Source organism: Pelobates fuscus, chromosome 3 (genome assembly GCF_036172605.1).
Source record: "Pelobates fuscus isolate aPelFus1 chromosome 3, aPelFus1.pri, whole genome shotgun sequence".
In the NCBI taxonomy this organism is placed as follows: Eukaryota; Metazoa; Chordata; class Amphibia; order Anura; family Pelobatidae; genus Pelobates; species Pelobates fuscus.
Genome location: NC_086319.1, coordinates 314,121,168 through 314,141,668, shown reverse-complemented (window position 1 = coordinate 314,141,668; position 20,501 = coordinate 314,121,168).

Below are 20,501 nucleotides of genomic sequence, written 5' to 3'. Positions count from 1 at the left end.
TCAGTGAAACATAGCAGTTTCTTTGAAACTGCTATGTTTTCAGCGGCAGGGTTAAAACTAGAGGGACCTGGCACCCAGACCACTTCATTGAGCTGATGTGATCTGGGTGTCTGTAGTGGTCCTTTAAGTGTATGTGTATCTGCATGCACGGGCGTACATACCGCGGGCTGTGACCCCTGCGACCAGGTGCCCGCCGCCAGGTGTTGTGGCCCTGGCCCGCGCAGAGTAAGGGGGGGGCACGGATCGGTTTTCAGTTTTAAGCAAAGGTTGTTTTGATTTCCATACTGTGCCTTTAACCCCTTAACGCCGTTACGGCGTTCCATGCCATCCCCATTATAATGGGCTTTAAAGCCGTTGCAGGGCATAGAGCGCCATAACGGCTTAAGCCTCCAAGAGCCTCCAGCTACTTACCTTCCCGGCGATCTGCTTTGGGTGGACTGCCTCACAGCCCGGGAAGCCCTCCCCCAGCAAATCAGGCCCCCAGGGGCCATGTGATTGCTCTCAAAGAGCAATCACAAGGCCCCCTATAGCTGACTGTGGGTCTGTCAGACAGTCCCCCTGTTGGTGGGAAGATTAAAAAAAAATAATTAAACATGTAAAAATAAATTAAATCTATATGGTCTTAAAAAAAGTCCAGATAGGACTGAAATGTCGACACTTTTTTGTAACATTTGATGCTTCAATAAACAAGCACGATTGAAAAATACTATTGAGTCCTGTGCACTTCAACACCATGTAACGTCATACATAGTGCATTTTAATATTAATATAGATATTTTGTTATTAATATATATATATATTGGTAACAAAATACACTTAGAATAACATTCTATATATATCTATCCATATATAAAATACAAATAACCGTAAAAATAAATATATATATATATATATATATATATATAATTACATAAATGATAATATAAGTTTACACAAAGAATTTAAATACATATATATGTATATATATTAAAATTCTACGTTTATATTTAAGTAATATTTTAACATAACTATGTGATTTAATTGATAAAAATGTGATTGACATGCCTGACAACCCAGGCAGAGAATTTAATTCGCAAGCACTATATTTAACCCTGTAACTTTCCAAGACACCAAAAAAACTGTACATGTTTTACTCGGGAGACTTCGCTGAACACAAATATTAGTGTTTCAAAATCGTAAATTGTATTACAACGATGATATTTTCAGTAAAAGTTACGTTTTTTGCATTTTTCCCATACGAACTGCACTTTTACTGACAACATTATTGTTGTAATATGTTTTACTGTTTTTAAACACTTATGTTTGTGTTCAGTGAAGTCTCCCAAGTATAACAGTAACCCCCATGTACAGGTTTTATGGTGTTTTGGAAAGTTAGAGAGTCAAATATAAGGCTTGCATTTCATTTTTTCACATTGGAATTTGCCAGTTTGGTAATGTTGCCTTTGAGAGCGTATGGTAGCCCAGGAATGAGAATTATCCCCTGATTGCATACCATTTGCAAAAGTAGACAACCCAAGGTATTGCAAATTGGGTATGTCCAGTCATTTTTAATAGCCACTTGCCAAACACTTGCCAAACACTGGCCAAATATCTGTTTTTGCTTTTGTCACACAAAAACAAATATGAATGCTAACTTTGGCCAGTGTTTTTGTCTCCTGAAAAAAATGATATATAATAATTGTGGGTGCACTTAATATGAAAGAGGTGAATTATGGTTGAACAGACAAATAGTGCAAATTCTAGGTATTATTTACATTTTGTTTTGATCAAAACGTGTACTATTGACTCTGTCCTGAACGCGTTAACTACACATGCTTTTAGCTTATTGATTAGTGATATTAAAAGTGTTTATATGATTACCTGCAGTACTTTAGAATGTACCAGTGCAATAAAAGGAGACCATAATATAAAGCATGCCTTTTGATATTTTTCTATTTTTTTTTACTTTATTTAAAAGACATATACTTTAAAACAAATTGTAAATGCAAATGTGATTCTAAAAGTGTATATGTGCATATTTCACTGAGCTGCAATGTAATCATAATCAGTTTTGCCAGATCTCTTTATTAAAATATTGTAAAAATAGTATAACTACATATGAAATATTTGTTGGCACATTAAATATACTTTTTTCTAACAAGAGAAACAAAAAACATCTGCCATGATTCAGTTCATTGCTCATCCTCTTATCCTGATTTTTTATTATTACTATTTTTTTTGCTAATTTTATATCTGGACTTGCAAGCAGAACTCGGCATCCATTTATTCAAAACATGTATTCAGATAATTAATGCCTCTGGTGAATAAATGTTAAGACTTGTCTTTGTTATGGGTCAACAGAACATTTTTAGCATGTGGATACAATCGATAAATAGTATTTATTTTCAAATGTCATTATGCCATTAAGTAAGAGTTAAGGACAGCTTGTTTACTTTTTACTGACGCACTTTACAATTTTAATGTCAGTTGAATATGACAAAACCTGAGACTTTTTAAATTCTGTTCAATTTTATACTAGGAATAGATCTACTATTTTAGATGAATTAAGTGATCTAGATTTATAAATCAAGTGTTAGTTTATTGTGAGAGGCTTTGACTTGTTCCTGTTCTGCTAATGTACTAGACAAGTCCTCGGAGCATGTTTTGCTCAATTGCTCAGGATGTCATCTTGACTTTGTTTTTAATGTTTTCATTCATTAGCATTTTTCTGTCAATACTAAAATTAGATTAGTATTATACACCTCCATGATAAAAGGTTGTTTTATAAGATTTAACAATAAAGTAGACATAACGTTATTGATCAGTTATGGATGCAGTCCGTGAAGTACATCAAAACGTGTCTGTACCAAAGATGACAGAGTGGTTGAAAAGAATGAGAGAAATTGTGGGGATGTTTATTGCTTGCCATCAACCATGGCAAGTCATCGCAATTGGCAAGAGGGAGAGGTGGCGACAACTTCAAACATAACTTATCCGGATTGCATAATGTCTCTTCTGATCAAAAATCACTTACATAAATTAGATAACCATATGCAAAAATAATGGAAACTTTGCCAATGCAAAAGTAACTAGATATTAGCTAGTATTAGGTGAAGCAGTTGACCATTCCAATGCTTGTGACATGATGTTTCGGGAATGTTTTACTTTCTCATCCATCAGTTGTTGGATCATTTGGCTTTCAGTATGCACTCAACTGTAAGAAACATCCTCAGCTAACACTGCATGTTTTGCCAATCCATGTGGTGTTATAGGTGAGGGTATTGTTGCCAACTATTTAGCCCCTTCAATACCAGAATCGAGTATAAACATTTTTATTTTCATGTATTTTGGAGTATAAAATCTAGTGCATAAAGCCTCACTCACGCTCATTTATACTCTAATTATGATTACCTGCCTGTAGATGAACAGATTTCTCTGCCAGAAGTCACTAGTAACTGATATAATCAGTGTAAAGTTCATGAAAATGTCAGCTTACCCAAGGCTTTCACACAGTTCAGAAAGTGTCACTGGGTGATAGCAATCCTACAATCAGGCACGAGAGAGGAATAAATGGATTTTAATCATCTTACTGTTAGCAATAGCAGTCCAGAGATTAATCAAAATTACTATAACCTTTTTAAAATTCCGTTATTTTAGAAATGTGGTTACTATATAGTTTAATTGTATTTACTATATGTTGTCATTATGTTTATATATTATATGTTGTCATTATGCTCAAATGTAGACATTATTTTATAGTCTACAGCAATTGCTAGTAATGCCTTCAAGGTTCTACCTATAAGCTTGGTTCTTGACCATATTTATTTATATATTTTTGCCGCACCTACTGTATGTGAGAAAATTAGCTTTTATACTAAAATTTTGAACCCTGTGTTAAAGGTATACTATAGTGCCTGGAATACAACACTCCCCCTGCATCCCCCTCCCTTGCCCCCACCCTCCCCAGTAAAAAAAAGGATTTAAAAAACATTTATTTACTTACCTTATCTCACCACTGATGTCCCTCGGCGCTGGGTCGACGCTCCTCATCCTCCGACGTCCTGCAACGAGCGTGCTCTAATGCACATGGGCATTGAATCAATGTTTTCGTATGGGGAAAAATCTAAATCTGGATGCAGAGCATGAGGACTTCCAGCATCAGATACCGGACCATAGGTCTGTTTAAATCCAGGAAGTCCTTTCATGGCTGTCTGTTAGACAACCACTAGAGGCAGACATAGTTCTGCAACGTTTAACATGGCAGCACTAAGTGCAAAAGGGACACTGCACCCAGAGCACTTCAATTAGCTGAAGTGGTATGGGTGCCAACAGTGTCCCTTTAAAAATCGTAAGATAAAAGACACTGTATAATGTCAAAAAACATTTCATTTCCCAAATATTGCTATAAGGTTAAACGAATGAGTGAAAATTTAAAATAGGTGTATATTTACATATTTTGTATTTTTACGTTTTTTGGCAAATATAAAGCAAAATATACACAAAAGTGCTGTGTTATGAGCTGTTTATTTGCTAGCTATGCATCCTTTGTTTCAAATAAATGGTATGTTAAAATGTCTTCGATCAAAAGGGGCTCGGAAGTGAAGCGGTTAACAACATTCACTATGGTAGAACATACTCAAGCACAGTTGCAAACTGTTCAGAAACCACTTTCAAAGTTGTATTCCATCTATTATAAAGACATAATAATATATTCAGCTTCCAAAGCTATTCGTGTGAAATAATATGGCTCTTTTGGGGGGGGGGGGGGAATTTCTGTTGCAAGCACCGTTAGTTGGAAGGGAGTTAAATTTAGCACTTTCAACCATGCTTCTGCTAGTCTGTGAAGGAATTACATTTTAATTTGTTGCTTTTCCATCTCACTGTAATATAAGCTTAAATTTGAAAGATCTAGGTCTGCCGTAATGGGTTGTGTCATTGGAAATTAGAGCTGATTTTATTATTCCTTACTGAAATTTTCATTTAGCTCATTCAGTAAAGGTTCCTGTTCTTTCGTGTTTTTACGTTATTAGATTGTGTAAGCAGATTCAGTGTTCCCGAAGAATCTTTAAAGTGTGAATACAGATAATTATCATTTATACATCATAGAAAAATCATGCTAATATAAGAGAAATTGGGTGCAACTATATATTTTTGGAGAATTTGCCAGCTTTTCATAGGCAAGAATGAGGTTTCTAATATAGGAATGATAAAGAAAGTAAATTATAATATAAAACGAATAAATAAAAGTTTGAACTTGACTTTGAACAACTGCTTCAATGAAGGCTAAAAAAATATAAAGAAAGCATAAAATAGGTATTCAATTGTAATGATGTTTTCAGAACCATATTTTCTATTTGCTTAAAGCTGTTTTTCAATTTCAGAGTCTATGTTTAGGTCTTTTAATCCTAGATCCATGAATATAACACCTGAGGGTTTGTTTCAACTGCATTACTCTATCAAACTTTAAATACTGAGCTTCACTAAGAGTGAGCAGTGAGGTGCAGAAAATAAATATGTGCCAGCAACAATATTTTCATTTTTTTCTTTAATTCTAAAATCGGTGACGAGTTTCTGTATAAGAACTTGTAAGGTTTCGTGACAACTAAGAAAATAAGGGAGACACCTAAATTAGATGTCTTCTTTCTGATTTGATTTATTCTTATTAATATTATCATTTATAATGTGCTAATGTATTAGAAAGTGTTAAACAAACAATACAAGTAGTTGGCAACAAATCAAGTTTTGCAAATCAGTCCTCTCTATTCTTTAACTGTTGTACTCTGACAATAATCTACAATTTGAGCTTATATTTTGAACTCCTATCCATATAAAAGATTGAGTATCTCACTTTTTTTTTTTACAATTATTACAATGGACAATAATTGAGTTTTATTTAAATTTAATTAAATTGTGTAGTTCTAATAACATTTGCTAAAGAGTTCTAAAAGTGTGTTTTATGTATTGTTCACCCTCCAGTAAATGAATAAATACAATTGCTTAGGCAAGTAATATTTTTTTTTTATTATTATTATTATTAGCTTTTAATCTTTCCTGAGGAGAAACAAACCGATCCTAGTGACGCTTGGTCAAATGTCTGTTTTTTTTTCTTTTCTTTTGTTTATGTAACAGTCTTACGTTACCATTGAAATTATTTCCATTAAAAAAAAAACCTTTAACAACATAAAGGAATACATGTTTTAGTCAAATGTGAAGACAGCCTCATTTTCCACACAAATCCCTTAGTACATATCAAATTCTTTACTTGGTGTGAACTGCTATTCACGGTTAAAAACAACAAACATGTGAATAATATTTGCTTATGTGTTATTTCGCTGTAATTAATTATGACTACATGTAAGCTGCGTTTCTATTTCAGAGTCTATGTTTAGATCACCGATATAATACCCAAGAGCTTGCCTTAACCTGCATTACTTTACCAAATTTTAACTACTGAGCTTCCCTAAGAGTCAGCAGTTGTATACAGAAAATTAACGATATGACTGAAAAAGCAGTCCACAATATTTTTAGTATGTATAATATTTCAAATTGATTTTGACGCAAAAATTTGCATTTAAGCTTGCCAGAAAGATTTGATTCTATTTGCAGGGTCAAATATGGCCACAGGGGTTGCAGGAATAAAATGTAACTAGAACCATCTTGAACAATACCTCTCATCAAATCCTTTCTGTCTCATTTCTACTGCATTTTTTTCATAGTCTACTTTATGTGTATTGGACACATTTCCCAGCATGCTTTGCAGTTGTATATTCCAAATGTGATGTTGAACTCCATATATATTGCAGTTTTTTGTGGCTTTCTTACTAAATTGTTAATGAGCTTTTTTTTTTATAAAGATGAAATATATTTACATAGATATCTACATAGCCTTAGATGGACGTAAAAACCCAAGGGCAGAGTACAGAATATTTGATAGAGTCCTAACCTCAACATCTGAGGAAAGGGATTTAGGGGTGATTATTTCTGATGACTTAAAGGTAGGCACACTATTTAATAGAGCAGCTGGAATGATAGCAGAATGCTTGGTTGTATAGGGAGAGGTATTAGCAGTAGAAAGAGGGAAGTGCTCATGCCATTGTACAGAACACTGGTGAGACCTCACTTGGAGTACTGTACACAGTACTGGAGACCCTATCTTCAGAAGGATATTGATACCTTAGAGAGAGTTCAAAGAAGGGCTACTAAACTGGTTCATGGATTGCAAGATAAAACTTACCAGGAAAGGTTAAAGGATCTTAACATGTATAGCTTGGAGGAAAGACGACACAGGGGGGATATGATAGAAACATTTAAATACATAAAGGGAATCAACACAGTAAAGGAGGAGACTATATTTAAACGAAGAAAAACTACCACAACAAGAGGACATAGTCTTAAATTAGAGGGACAAAGGTTTAAAAATAATATCAGGAAGTATTACTTTACTGAGAGGGTAGTGAATGCATGGAATAGCCTTCCAGCTGAAGTGGTAGAGGATAACACAGTAAAGGAGTTTAAGCATGCGTGGGATAGGCATAAGGCTATCCTAACTATAAGATAAGGCCAGGGACTAATGAAAGTATTTAGAAAACTGGGCAGACTAGATGGGCCGAATGGTTCTTATCTGCCGTCACATTCTATGTTTCTATGTTTCTTATGGTAAATTCTGAAGCCCTATTTAGCTTGTAATTTCCTGGGTGGGATTCCAAATGTTTGCCATAATGAATATCTATCTGTCCATAAAACTAATCTGTATCATATAATTCATTCAATATATTTGGCATTGTGCGATATGTTGGCAGGTTATAAATAAACAAAAATGAAAAAAAAAGCAAAAACATTTTAGGAATGTGTCTAAAGCTGGCATGATAGATGTTTTACAATTGGCAAATTAGATGGGCCACTTGTTTCTTATGTTTGTAAATTCGGTGAATAGGTTTGCATGAGGTTTATGAGTTCATATTTAACATTCATTTCAGTTAATCCCATTAAAGCTCTATCCTGTTTCACACTTGTGAAGAAATGGAATGTTTGGAATGTACCATAATGCTGCAATCAGGCGCTCCATGATATGTTCACGCTGTCTACTTCCTATGTTGTCAAGTGAAATATATTGCATGATTCCCTGGCTGTTACACATGTTGGAATACTCCTATTATGTATCTCTTGCTACTATACGTTAAACAAATCCCTCTTTTCCCCTGCAGTGAATCAGTTCCTTTCCCCCTCAATGCATTTCACAGCTGTGTCTAGTAATATATGCATGATGTGTAAAGGCCCAATCCATTCTTGGATTTGAAACATTTCAGGCTATGTTAAACATATGGGATTTCAAGTGATGTTACTATGAATTCAAGTCATTTGTTTTTCAAGCGTGTTAAGCTTGTGGGAAGTCAGGGATATTAATATTTACTGAGCATTTGTTCTTATTATATGTTTTAATTAACAAGAGTAGGTGTGAATTTGTTTTTATTGTCACATACAACACAACACTCCAACTTCTAACAGAACTGAAGGCAAAGTGAAAAAATTACAAGAGGCATAAAATACTAGACAAACTGGTCATGTTTAGATGGAGACTCCACAGGGAAAACTAAGTCAGTCGTCTAAGCAACTAACCACTAACTAGAAATTATTTAGCTAGTGTCATCTATACAAGTATCAGAATATCCACTTGCCCACTTTTTGAAAGGTGAGTGGAAATAGAGCTAGGTGAGCTATATGTGACAAATGATTATGAATGCCAGCTTTCAGTTGTAGAGAATCTAGAAGAAACTCTAGAAGCAGTTTGGAAGGATATATATATAGTTAATACAATGTTAAACAAAAATCTGCACACCAGTGAAGCCATAAGACTTGCTTTTCCCTCAGAAATCACAAATCTGCAGTGATGTTACTACCGCAAAGGATTCTGGGTGAGCATATGCAAATTAGTTTAACACAGAATCACATTTTTGCGTCATTCCATTTTAAACATGGACACCAAACTATATATATCAAAACCTCAAAATCCAATATTAATATATAGTGAAAATGGCCAGCAGAGCAAACTAAATTTAAATATGTCACCCTTTCCTTGCTTAATTAATGTAAATTGAGATCCTCCTCCACTTTATTACTTTTTGGTGCTGCGGTATAGTATATACTTTGTAGAAAAATATATTTCCCATTAACCTTCCTTGAGTTGTATGAGCATTGCCAACACTGCTATGCATTCCATGTCTGACATTTTGTGCCAGACATTCAATTATCCACCGTCCAGGAGGGAGTCTGGCAAATAACACACTTTCACCTAACTGTCTGCTCCAGTTCAGATAGTGTACAGTAATATGATGGGTAAATGCAGGCTGAAGATGGCTAAATGGTGGCCATTGCAGTCTGATGCCTAAAAGGTTTCTTCCTTATGCAGACTTCATAAATAAACATTGGAGAGGAAAAACTATGCTCATTTAAATAGACAGAGAGGATACAAATAATCAAATAACCAATGTTTCCAACAATGATACCCAGAAGAGTATGTCAGAATACACAAAGCATTCAAATTTGAAGAAGATGGGTATAGTAGGAACAGACATTGCTGAGTAAACTCACGTCAACTAACAATCCAGTGGCCACATGATCACAAACACTAGACGAATGTTTTCTATCACCTGACCAATGTTATTTGTATTGCTACTGCAACCAGCATATAGTAGGGTCAGAATTTGGCTTAAATCACTTGTCTCCATAGAGTCGCCCTACATGATGTCAATGATACAGGCTGATTGTAGTCGTATAATGGTACAGTGAATGTTTTCTCCACACAACTTAAAATCCCTATTAATAAATGAACATTATTTAAATGTCACATTTTGGACATTCTTGCTGTCCTATTACCCCACTTTATGACAACAGTATACCCATTTTAAACTTTTAGTTCCAAAAAGATAATGTCCTATGTCACAAATCCTCCATTTCAAGCTGTTTCCATTCACAAGACATGGTTTCACTTTACTCTACTGGCCTGCATAGTTCTCCGGTCGCTATCCAAAATATGTAATAAGTAGAACAAGAGTGTAAATGTATAGCTGAAACATGTCAACGTATATAGAAAAAATAATGAATTAGTTAAGCCTATGAAGAAGAATTTAGGTTGTTCTGCAGGCATTAATGACCTCGGCATTGGTCAGGTGTACCTAATAACATGTCCATTTGTGTATTTAAGATACTTCACTTTAAAAATGGAATTAAACTTTACTTAATATACACCTTTAAGTTGTTCTTTATTCCTTATTTCTGCAGTACATCTGCACAGTGCGTTCTTGCCAATAGGCTGGTATTGCTTACACAGAACATGACCTCAGGCACAGCACAGCACGTGTACTCTCCAGGGAAATATCTCGTTGCATGTCTATTTCCACTTCTAGCTGAAACGGGTCGTAGAGCAACAGTTGGCAGCAAAAATGTCAACTTTAGAATCTGATCCTGTTTTTTCTTTTTGTTATTTTTCTATATGTAGATGGAATTGCAACACAGTGATTGTGATATATTTGTAAATAAATGTAAGTGACCAAATTATCCAGAACATACAGAATGTAAAAAAATGAGCAAAATAAGCTAGAATAGATAAGAGCAGAAATTAGATATTTTAATTTTACATACCTTGTATATTGTTACATAGTTACATAGCTGAAAAGAGACTTGCGTCCATCAAGTTCAGCCTTTGTGAACTGAGGTTGTATTTGCATTTTAGCCATACTATGCAAATATAATTAATTAAATATAATTAGACAGGTGATACAATTGTAATTTGGAAAATTTATGTTGTATTATAGTGTTAAAGTCAAGGAGAACAATTAATAGGGCCAAAAATGTTAAACGTTAAGAAAAAGGATTGTCAATCCATCCCATGTGACATCAGCTGATATTACGATGGGAACATTCCAATGCAGAGAGTATGTCATCTGTTTAGTGTCCTTTTGTTCAGTGCAGCAATTTGTGTAATTCAATATATAATTTAATTAATAGTGTTGTGAAAAACATTCTCAGTTGTCCTCATGGGAACTCTGCCAAGCTCTATTAAACCTTGCATACTATTGTTGTATTCATGGAAATTTTACAACAGAAAGAAAAATCAAAACAAAAATGAGTCTTCCTTACTAAATCTGCAGTATCATTAAATACCTCCTCCTCCAAAAAAAAAAAAAAAACTAAAAACAACAAAACATGGCAACTAAAAATACAGACAGGGTAAAGCAGTGTAATCCATACGTGGGTGCAGAGGGAGTTAGGGGTAGGGGATGTTTTTGTTAGGTCTGGGTGGCCTAACGTTATCAGGTTAGGGGATGCCTGCATTCCAGATGTGCACCAAGGCCCAGAATGATGGCAATTAAAGCCCACAGCTCCTGGAATGCATATTGTATCTTTTTTAATGATGAACAAACACATTTTGCATCTAAGACATATTTAGAACTAAAAATAGAGAGTGATATAGTTATATGTATTTCTACTCACAAACAGATATACAGTGGGACTTGGACAATGGAAAATCCATTGAAAATAATGCCTCAGTATACAAATTTGTTTCGCAATACAAAGCAAGTTTCCCCAGGATACATTGCACCTGGAGGTTTATAGCACCACCCCCTGCATGCTGGAGCCTGTGGGTAGCACGTGGCGTCGAGTGTGGAAGTGTTGGAGCGGCTTTTGCATCGCGTTTTGGAGCCATTCTGGAAATTGTTTGCAGTTGTTTTGGGACTTTTTCGTGCATTTCTCAAGCTGTGGAAAGGTAGGGAACTGAGCTTCGTCGTTTGCATGCCTTTAATTGTGTGTTCTGCATTGTGGGATGCTTTCAATGCCAGCTTATTTTGACTTTTTCCTGACCTCCAGAAGGCATTAAATTCATAAACCAAGGTACCACTGTAGTTCAAGTATGTGTACCAGAAACCTATATACCCATATACAAACAGGGCCAGATTTAGATCCCATTGGGCATGGTGCTGGCAATTGTGATGGGCCTAATTACAGAATCTTATCGACAGAAAAAAATAAACTATACCACCCAAGCGGCATGTATCTGGTGGTGCTAATCTCTCTCTTTCATCTTTCAAGCTAATCGTCTTACCAGCAGGCAGAAGCTCATCTTAAACAGCATGGGGCAGAGATAAAGTGTATGTAGTGAGTGTAGAAGAAAGGAAACATGCCACAGTGTTAGAGAGACTGAAGCTGCTTAGTGCACAAAGTCAGTTTTACCCTAACTAATTCCATTACCAGCCAGTCCACACCAGTTTCGTTTCCCTACATCAATGCTATGTTTCCATACCTAAGCAAGACAATGTGAAGAGTAGTAAACTTCTTTTGGTCAATGGGCCTATTCAATTCTTTATTTTTATTTTTGTTTGTGCATAGAATAACATTTTAGCTTCCTGAACCACAACAGTTGCAGAAGACCATTGGATAACAGTGATTAACGTGGCATCGAGATAGCTGTGCACATTTTTTTTAGAAAAGGATGAGCTATATATGAATATATGAATAGAAACAGAGTCATCATGCATTTTAAATGACGAGTAGGAACAAAGCCTAAAGTGAAAGGAGTGTTGGCTAGTTATATATATCTTATGAAGCATTAATATCATTGTAAACCAGAGTCTTATTAAACTTTCTACACATTGAAGAACAATTCCAGCTAGTGTCTCTGATTATCCGTCAAATTATGATGTCTCAGATTAGGTTATACGGTGTATACTCTTAGTGACATCGAATATGCAAGAAAAACAAAAGGAAAAACAATGTCGTTGAGGTCTATCGTGTTAGCCTAGGTCATGGCTCATAGGTGGGCCTGGTAGGGTGCCCATAGTTGTCTAGTAAGGGCTATATGCCTGCTTCCCCCTGGGGGGCATGTACATCTCTTGTGGCCTTTGGTATGTTGACTTCTTAGATTATATAATGTAATAAAATATAATAATGCAAATAAAGCCTATGTATAGCAAAATAAACCTAATGTGGTGTCTAGGAGGGCCTGTCTCAGGTGGTGGTACCCGTAAGTAGAAATCTGGCTGCCGTGAGATTATAAGGACTGCTCTGCTTTGCCTGAAATTATGGGTATAGCTAGAGAATGTGTGGGCTATTGAGTGATCCCCTATTACCTAGCGATCCCATTAATTTGGTGCTCTCCCTCGCTATGTGGAAGGTGTAGGTGAGGATTATGTTAATGTGTCGGTCTAGATTTGGGGCCTAGTCTGTTGTGCTGTCTCGGTGGGGCGCACTCGGTAAACTGATCCAGTGCTCTAGTAACCGGCGAGCAATAACAGAGTTCAAAGGCTTGTGCTGCGAGCTATTGTGCAGCAGGTTTGAATTGTCCCTTGCAATTTCAGCAATCATTCAGCTTCATCTGGATACCGCCTGATGAGTAGCCGGGTAGGCCTCCACAGTCTGCTGGCTTGTTAAGGAGGGTTCTGGTCCCTGCTTCGAGCTGGTCCGATCTGGCAGGGTGCCGGAGTGGTCGTTCCTGCCGTTGTTCCCGTCGACGGTTGCGTTGTGGCGGGCAGTCCCAGCATGGTGAGGAGCTTGGTCGGGTCCTCTCCTGCTGAGAGGGCCAGGACAGTGTCGCCGTGGGGCACCACTAGCGTACCGGATGCTCCCCATCTGTACCGGACTCCGTGGTCTCTGAGGGCCCTGGTGATGGGCTGGAATCTGCGCCGCTCTGCTAGTATCGAGAAAGGTAAGTCATCAAATAGTCTTATACGGCTGTTTTCCACCGCCACAACGTCCTGGTTTCTGGAGCGGGACAGTATGGCTGACTTGACCGAGATATCTCGTGTAACCACGATGGTGTCTCTGGGGGCGTCTGCAGGGGCAGTGGGGGCCTTCCGGACTCGGAACGCTGATATCAAGGGCTGTACTCCGTTCCCCACCTGCACCCCCAGCGCTACGGCTACCTTAATAGCAAAATCCATCAGGGCCTCCTGGTTCACGGTCTCCGGAATGCCTCTGAGCCTGATATTCCTCTTTCGGTGTCTTGCCTCCAATGTCGTGACCGAGTTGGTAAGTCTTTGGATCTGCAGGGACATGGCTTGTATTTGCGTTTGAGAGTCTGCTATTAAGCCGTCTCGTTCCCCCTCTCTGGATTCCACTTCATTAACTCGGTGGGTCAGGGAGGTTATTTCAGACTGTACCCCCGCAAGGTCCGCTTTCCATACCGCCCGTAGGTCCAGTAGGAGCTGCTTAATGTCCCCTTTGGTGGATGGGGATGTGTCTGTGTCTGATTCCGCCCTTTGGTGTATTCCACTCACTGTTTGTGGGGCCTCGGTATCTTCCTCCTCCATGGAATCCTCCGAGTTACTGGAGCCTCGTGCTATATCGGGGGCCATCTTGGTCCGGGCCTGAGGCCGCGGCCCATCGAAGGATCTTCGAATATCGGTCTGGCAGTATCCCTCCGTGTGGGTTAACTTGCGGTGTTTGCGCCCCATCGTTATATCGGAGATATAGGCAGTAATTTGGTTCTAAATATGCCCAATTTCGTGGGTTTTTGGCCGTTTTTGCGGTCTTATTAGCAGGAGCTCTGCACAGGCACATCTAGTCGGTTGCTCAGCTGGCCACGCCCCCTCAATGGGCCTATTCCATGGGCATGGGCGACCTGGAGCTGCAGTTCCATCAGCCCCTATGTTAATCTGGTCCTGTATACAAAGTTAGCGTCAGTGAAATACATTTTCAATACTGAGTCTACAGGATGTCTGAACATCATTGCAAATGTATTTGCAACAAACTGCAGCTTACTATCATTTTTATATATCACAGACACATATATATGAGGGTATTTATACAGAAATCTATGAGTTTGTGCTTTACACACACTGCATACCTGGGAAGTAGCTATGTGGAATATTACCATTTTATTAAATAAGCATGATCTTATCGAAGAATACAGCTTGTTAATTACAATGGCATTCCCCAGCTTTCCCCAGTGTATGTAAACAAGCAACTAAGCCTTTGCACATATAGTAAGTGCTCGTCTTGGACTGGATATAATTCCAAAATGAGTGGTGAACTGATTCAGTTAAAATTTGGCTTAATCCTGTAACCGCTGCAACATATTCAGATGTGTATTGCTAATCATAAAACAGGCTTTTAATGCTTTTGAATGAGTTTAAAATGATTGATGTGGAAAGCCTTTGCCAAGCCACAAAACATTTTTCCTGTATCCCACAAGTCAGAGCATCAAACCTAGACACATTGAGCTAAATATTTGTGACTGCAGTTACTGAAAACCCAGAGGACATATTAGCTGATGATCACTGTTCCAGCTATTTTTTTTCTAGTGGATGTATAAATACGGTCCTATGTACTTGGGAGGATAACACAAGGAAGATGGCTAGAACTATTTATTTATAGGACAAAAATGAAAATTCCATTCCTAAGTGTCAGTTCAGTAGACCTCTATTTTATTACTTCTAACCTTGCATCACGGCACAGAAAGACGCTTTTGGAAAAGATGAAATCCCCATTGTATTTGATCACTATACAGTAGTGTTTGCTATGTAACCTGTATAAATTACATTATAAATATGTCTAATTTTGATATGTACTCAAGGCCGTCTTTAACGCGGGGCAAACGGGGCAGCTGCCCCGGGCCCTGTCCCTGCTGGGGGGCCCAAGACAGCTGCTCCGTTTGCCCCGGCCCGCAAACTATGGGGGCCCATCGGGTGGCCCATGCACTTAGGGCCACCCGTTGGGCCTGTGTCAGCAGGGGCCCGGTCGGGCGCAGTGGCGCTTTAACAGCGCGACCGGGACCTTGCTTTTCGGCAGCCGTCAGGGAGGAAGTGACCGCCGCGCGTCACTTCCTCCCACAGAAACCGGAACCGCGCGGGAGGAAGGAGGACCAGCTGCTCAGAAGGGGACCAGGCCGGGAGAGAGCAAGAGCTTAACTCCCAGCCACCCCAGCCAGCCAACTGGACCCCAGGGAAGCCACCCTCCAGGAAAAGGTAAGAAACTGGAGGGTGGTTATCACATTTTGTCAATCAAAATTTTATTGAGGCGTAAAGCGTATAGACAAATGTGTACAATGGTGACAATACTACACTGGCATGAGATGAGTATTCAAGATAGACATTCCAATATAAAGACTAAATTAAAACTAATGTATGCAGCAGGAAAATAGAATACAGTATGTCACATACACTGTTGGCCCCCTCAGAACACTTTAACAGGTGCAGAGTAAAACACACAAAGTAGAGTCAGCGTTTAGTAGACATTCCTATTCCATATTCTGTTACTCTCTGTAGTTCCACGTTTTGTGCATGTTCTGTCTTAGTTGCCACTGTCATGATCATTTAGTAACACCAAATCACTAGTGCTTTGAGTAATTGTTGTCTGCTGCAGGAAACTGGTAAGACTGCTATGGAGATGTTGACATTTAAATAATGCGCTCTGCATCCTTTTTATGCTGGTTATCACATTTTGCATGAATGTCTGAGTGTGTGTGTGTGTGTGTGTGTCAGTATATAGGTATGTCTATCTGTGTGTATGTGTGTTTCAGTATGTCTGCCTGTGTGTATGTGTGTCAGTATGTCTGTGTGTGTCTGTCAGTGTATGTGTGGTTCAGAATGTCTGTCTGTGTGTATGTGTGCCAGAATGTCTGTCAGTATGTCTGTATGTGTGTTTGTCTCTCAGTGTCTGTGTGTTTCAGTATGTCTGTCTGTGTGTATGTGTGCCAGAATGTCTGTCAGTGTGTCAGTATGTCTGTGTGTGTGTGTGTGTTTGTCTCTCAGTGTCTGTGGTTATGTGTTTCAGTCTGTCTGTCTGTGTGCCAGAATGTCTGTCAGTGTGTCAGTATGTCTGTATGTGTGTTTGTCTCTCAATGTCTGTGTGTATGTGTGCCAGAATGTCTGTCAGTGTGTCAGTATGTCTGTGTGTGCATGAGTCTGTCTGTGTCCGTGTGGTTCTGTATGTCTGTGTTTGTCAATATGTCTGTTAGTGTATGTGTGTTTCAGTATGTCCATCTGTCTGTGTGTATATGTGCCAGTATGTCTGTCAGTGTATCTGTATGTCTGTGTGGTTCAGTATGTCTTTGTGTATGTGTGGTTCAGTATGGCTGTCTGTGTCAGTACGTCTTTCAGAATGTGTCTCTGTATCTGTATGTTGTCCATTTGTGTTTGTGTGTGTATCTGTATGTGTCGGTGTTTGTATCTGTATATCTGCATGTGTGTCTGTATGTGTGTCAGTGTGTGTGTCGGTGTATCTATATGTAGTCAGTGTGTGTACCTTTTGTATCTGCATGTATGTCAGTGTTTGTGTCTATGTGTGTGTCAGTGTCTGTGTGTATCTGTATGTTCTTGTGTGGTCAGTGTGTATCTGAATGTGTGTCAGGTAGTGTATTTGTGTATATCTATATGTAGTCAGGGGGGCCCAAGTAAATGCTTGCCCAGGGTCCAATCAAAATTAAAGACGGCCCTGTATGTACTAAGGACAGTAAGACAAGTAATATATATAGCTTGTATGTGACAATTACATAACATGGAAGTTCTAAAATGTTTGCCAGGGGCTGTTTAAAAGCATGGTTGTAGAAAATAGGATTGTGGAAGTTTTGGCTGACAAAGTAGTTAAATAATTGTTGAAATAGACATGCTTGCATAGGAAAAATAATGCTGTAACAGTGACTAGTTGTTTTCCTATAATATTCTTTAACTTTAAAGGAACGCAGTACACACAGTAACCACTTTAAAGCGGCACTATCTCAACCCCCTCCTCCTACAAAATGAGCATTTCAAAATCTTTATTAAATACTCATATTGACTGGGTTGGAATTTCTCTGAAATATTTATCCTACGCCTGACACTATTACACTGGGCATGGCTTCCGACTCCTGGAAGAGCCAATCCTCCAGCCATCAACAGTTATGGTTGCATGGACTTGGCAATGTGTATAGAGGATCTTGTGGTCTCGAAAGACCTTCCAAAGATTTTTAATGATGTATTCTTGCGCATGCGGCTAAAGCACCAGGAGAAAAAGAGGACGTCGTCTGGAAGAAGATGGAGGTTAAACGCACCTTTGCCAGCCCTCATCCGGCCACCAGACACCGAACGGTGATGTCAACATCAGTCTTTGCAAATTATGCAAAGTCCCCAAACAGTGAAATGGACGTTTTAATGCATTAAAGTGGTTATGGTACCATGAGTCTGTGGGTGCCAGATGCAACATTTTTACTTAACAATTTACTCCAAAAATTGTCAGTCACTTGTAGCCTGAAATATTGCCTCCTAAGATAATATGGCATAAATGGAGCTATATGCTGTTTCACACTATACCTTCAATGGTTGAGAGCATCAACTGTGCACTTTCAGTCAATCACAGCCCCAGTTGCTTGTATGAATTGGTATGGCATTAGACAGAAGCCTAGCTCCACCTTCTTAATATCATTGTTGGAGGTCGGGCTTTAGACCAAGAAGCTTTGCTAAATGTAGAGTATACTATTTTGTAGTAATGCAGGACCTGGTATCCATGAAACTCAAGCACCATAACAATTTCAATCCATTGAAATAGTTATGATGTCTTTGATGTTCCTATAATTTAAATTGCCTGCAATCTGGGGCTGGGGCTTAAAATTATGTTGTACTGTTTGCTTGCATAGAGTACTTTGATTTTGCACTGGGTGATGTTCTACTCAGCCTAGCTGATTAATTAGCTTGAAAAATGTTTATATTTTGGGCCATTTTGGCCTTATTTTTACAATGATATAGTCAATTCCTGAAGATTTCAAATTACTAACACTTTTAGGAATTAGAAAATGGAAAATAATGGGTTCTCCTTGCGATCAGAGAATTGTGACACTTTCTTTTATAGACAAATAGATAGATAGATATTTTGTATTTATTAAAAAAAGATAAAGAAAATGTTAGACTGTTAGCAATATTTGTTCTATGTATTGTGTTATGATCTATAACTTTATCATTTGAAGATAATAGATAATAGATGATTGTTCATTGTACATTTGCTAGAATTTTTGTGATTATGAAAATGCGTGAATTATTTTGTAAGGCAGAGGTTGCCAAACTGTCCTGATACACCCCCAAACAGTTCAGGATTTAGGAATTTCCCTATTCACTTCCAGAGAGGGTGTTGATAAAACCTGCATAAGGGCTGCTTTGATAATTAGCAATGGAATAATGCATGTGTATATTATTACAATGTGCCTTTGTTTTCGAATTTGCATGAGCTGGTGAAGTTAAGTTAATTATATTGCCTAGAATTCCAATAATGGTGTAGTTTGCTGATTTTACATGGAGACAAAGATCTTGAGTGCTACAAAGGAATATGTAATTCTAATCTTACTTTATGCATTGTAGTAGGGATTTTAACAGATTTTTTTGTGTGCAATGTTTTGGGTGTCCTTTTTGTAACCTCAGATTGTATAGTATTAGTTACAATCCAATAACTAAATAAACACATGAAAATCCAGATGCAAGAAGTGTGAACCGGTGGGAAAGTTGGAGTAGAGTCCAAAAGTATAAAGTTTCCCATTTCATGTGTCAGGACCTAAAGCCAAACAAGGAAGGAAACTGAGCTCTACCAACACTAGCTCAAGTCAAGACCACTTTAGCCTACACTTCGCTGTAAGAAAACGTTACGGATAGGACTTTCTTCAATGGCAAAATATTTAAATGGTTCTAAAATGTTACAACACTGCTTGCAAAACGACACAAATAAGTATTTGTGTATTAAAACCACAAATATAGAGATCAATGATAATATTAACCCCTACATGCATGGTCTAATATCTAGCACTGGTAATGGAGGCCGTGTTGGCATCCCAGTTTCTCCAATGCACCTTTCAACCAATCTTCCCTTCCCCTGCCTTATGTTTACCTTTCTATGAAATTCACTCTGTCTGCCTATTTAAATCTACCCCAGTCATCCTAGGCTATCCACTGAAATCTTTTCTTCATGGCTAGCCATAACTTCTTCTCTAGCACTCCTTCTTTCATAATTGGGGACTATAATATACCAATCATAAACCCTAACTCCCCTGATGCCTCTCGACTGCTCTCTGTAACCTCATCCTTTAGCCTCACACAATGGTCTAACTCAGCACCTCATACAGCGGGAAACATCCTTGATCTTATCTTTACCCATCTCTGTACCACCTCTAATCTCTTCAGTTTTCCATTTCCTCCATCTGACCACCATCTGCTGAACTTTGACTTTGGCATACTCCGTACTCAAATTACAAAAAATAAGGAAATGAGGGAGAAGCATCCCTAAACAGAAAGCAAATCCCATCAAAACCAGTACTCAAATTATACCACCCTCAGTACTCACCCTCATCAGGCTCACAGAAGCCTCCACTGTCTTAACCTACAGTGACTCTCCACCAACCTCTAAACTCTCCTTTTACCTATCTCAAACCTCACCTAGCCTAGCCCTGTAACCACCCTTTGCAACTACACCCTCTTATGTCAACTAGATTTCATGGCAACTACTACATTTTAACCTAGCAAGCGCGACCAGTTGCAACCATGTAACCTAGCAAGCGCCCCCAGTTGCAGCCA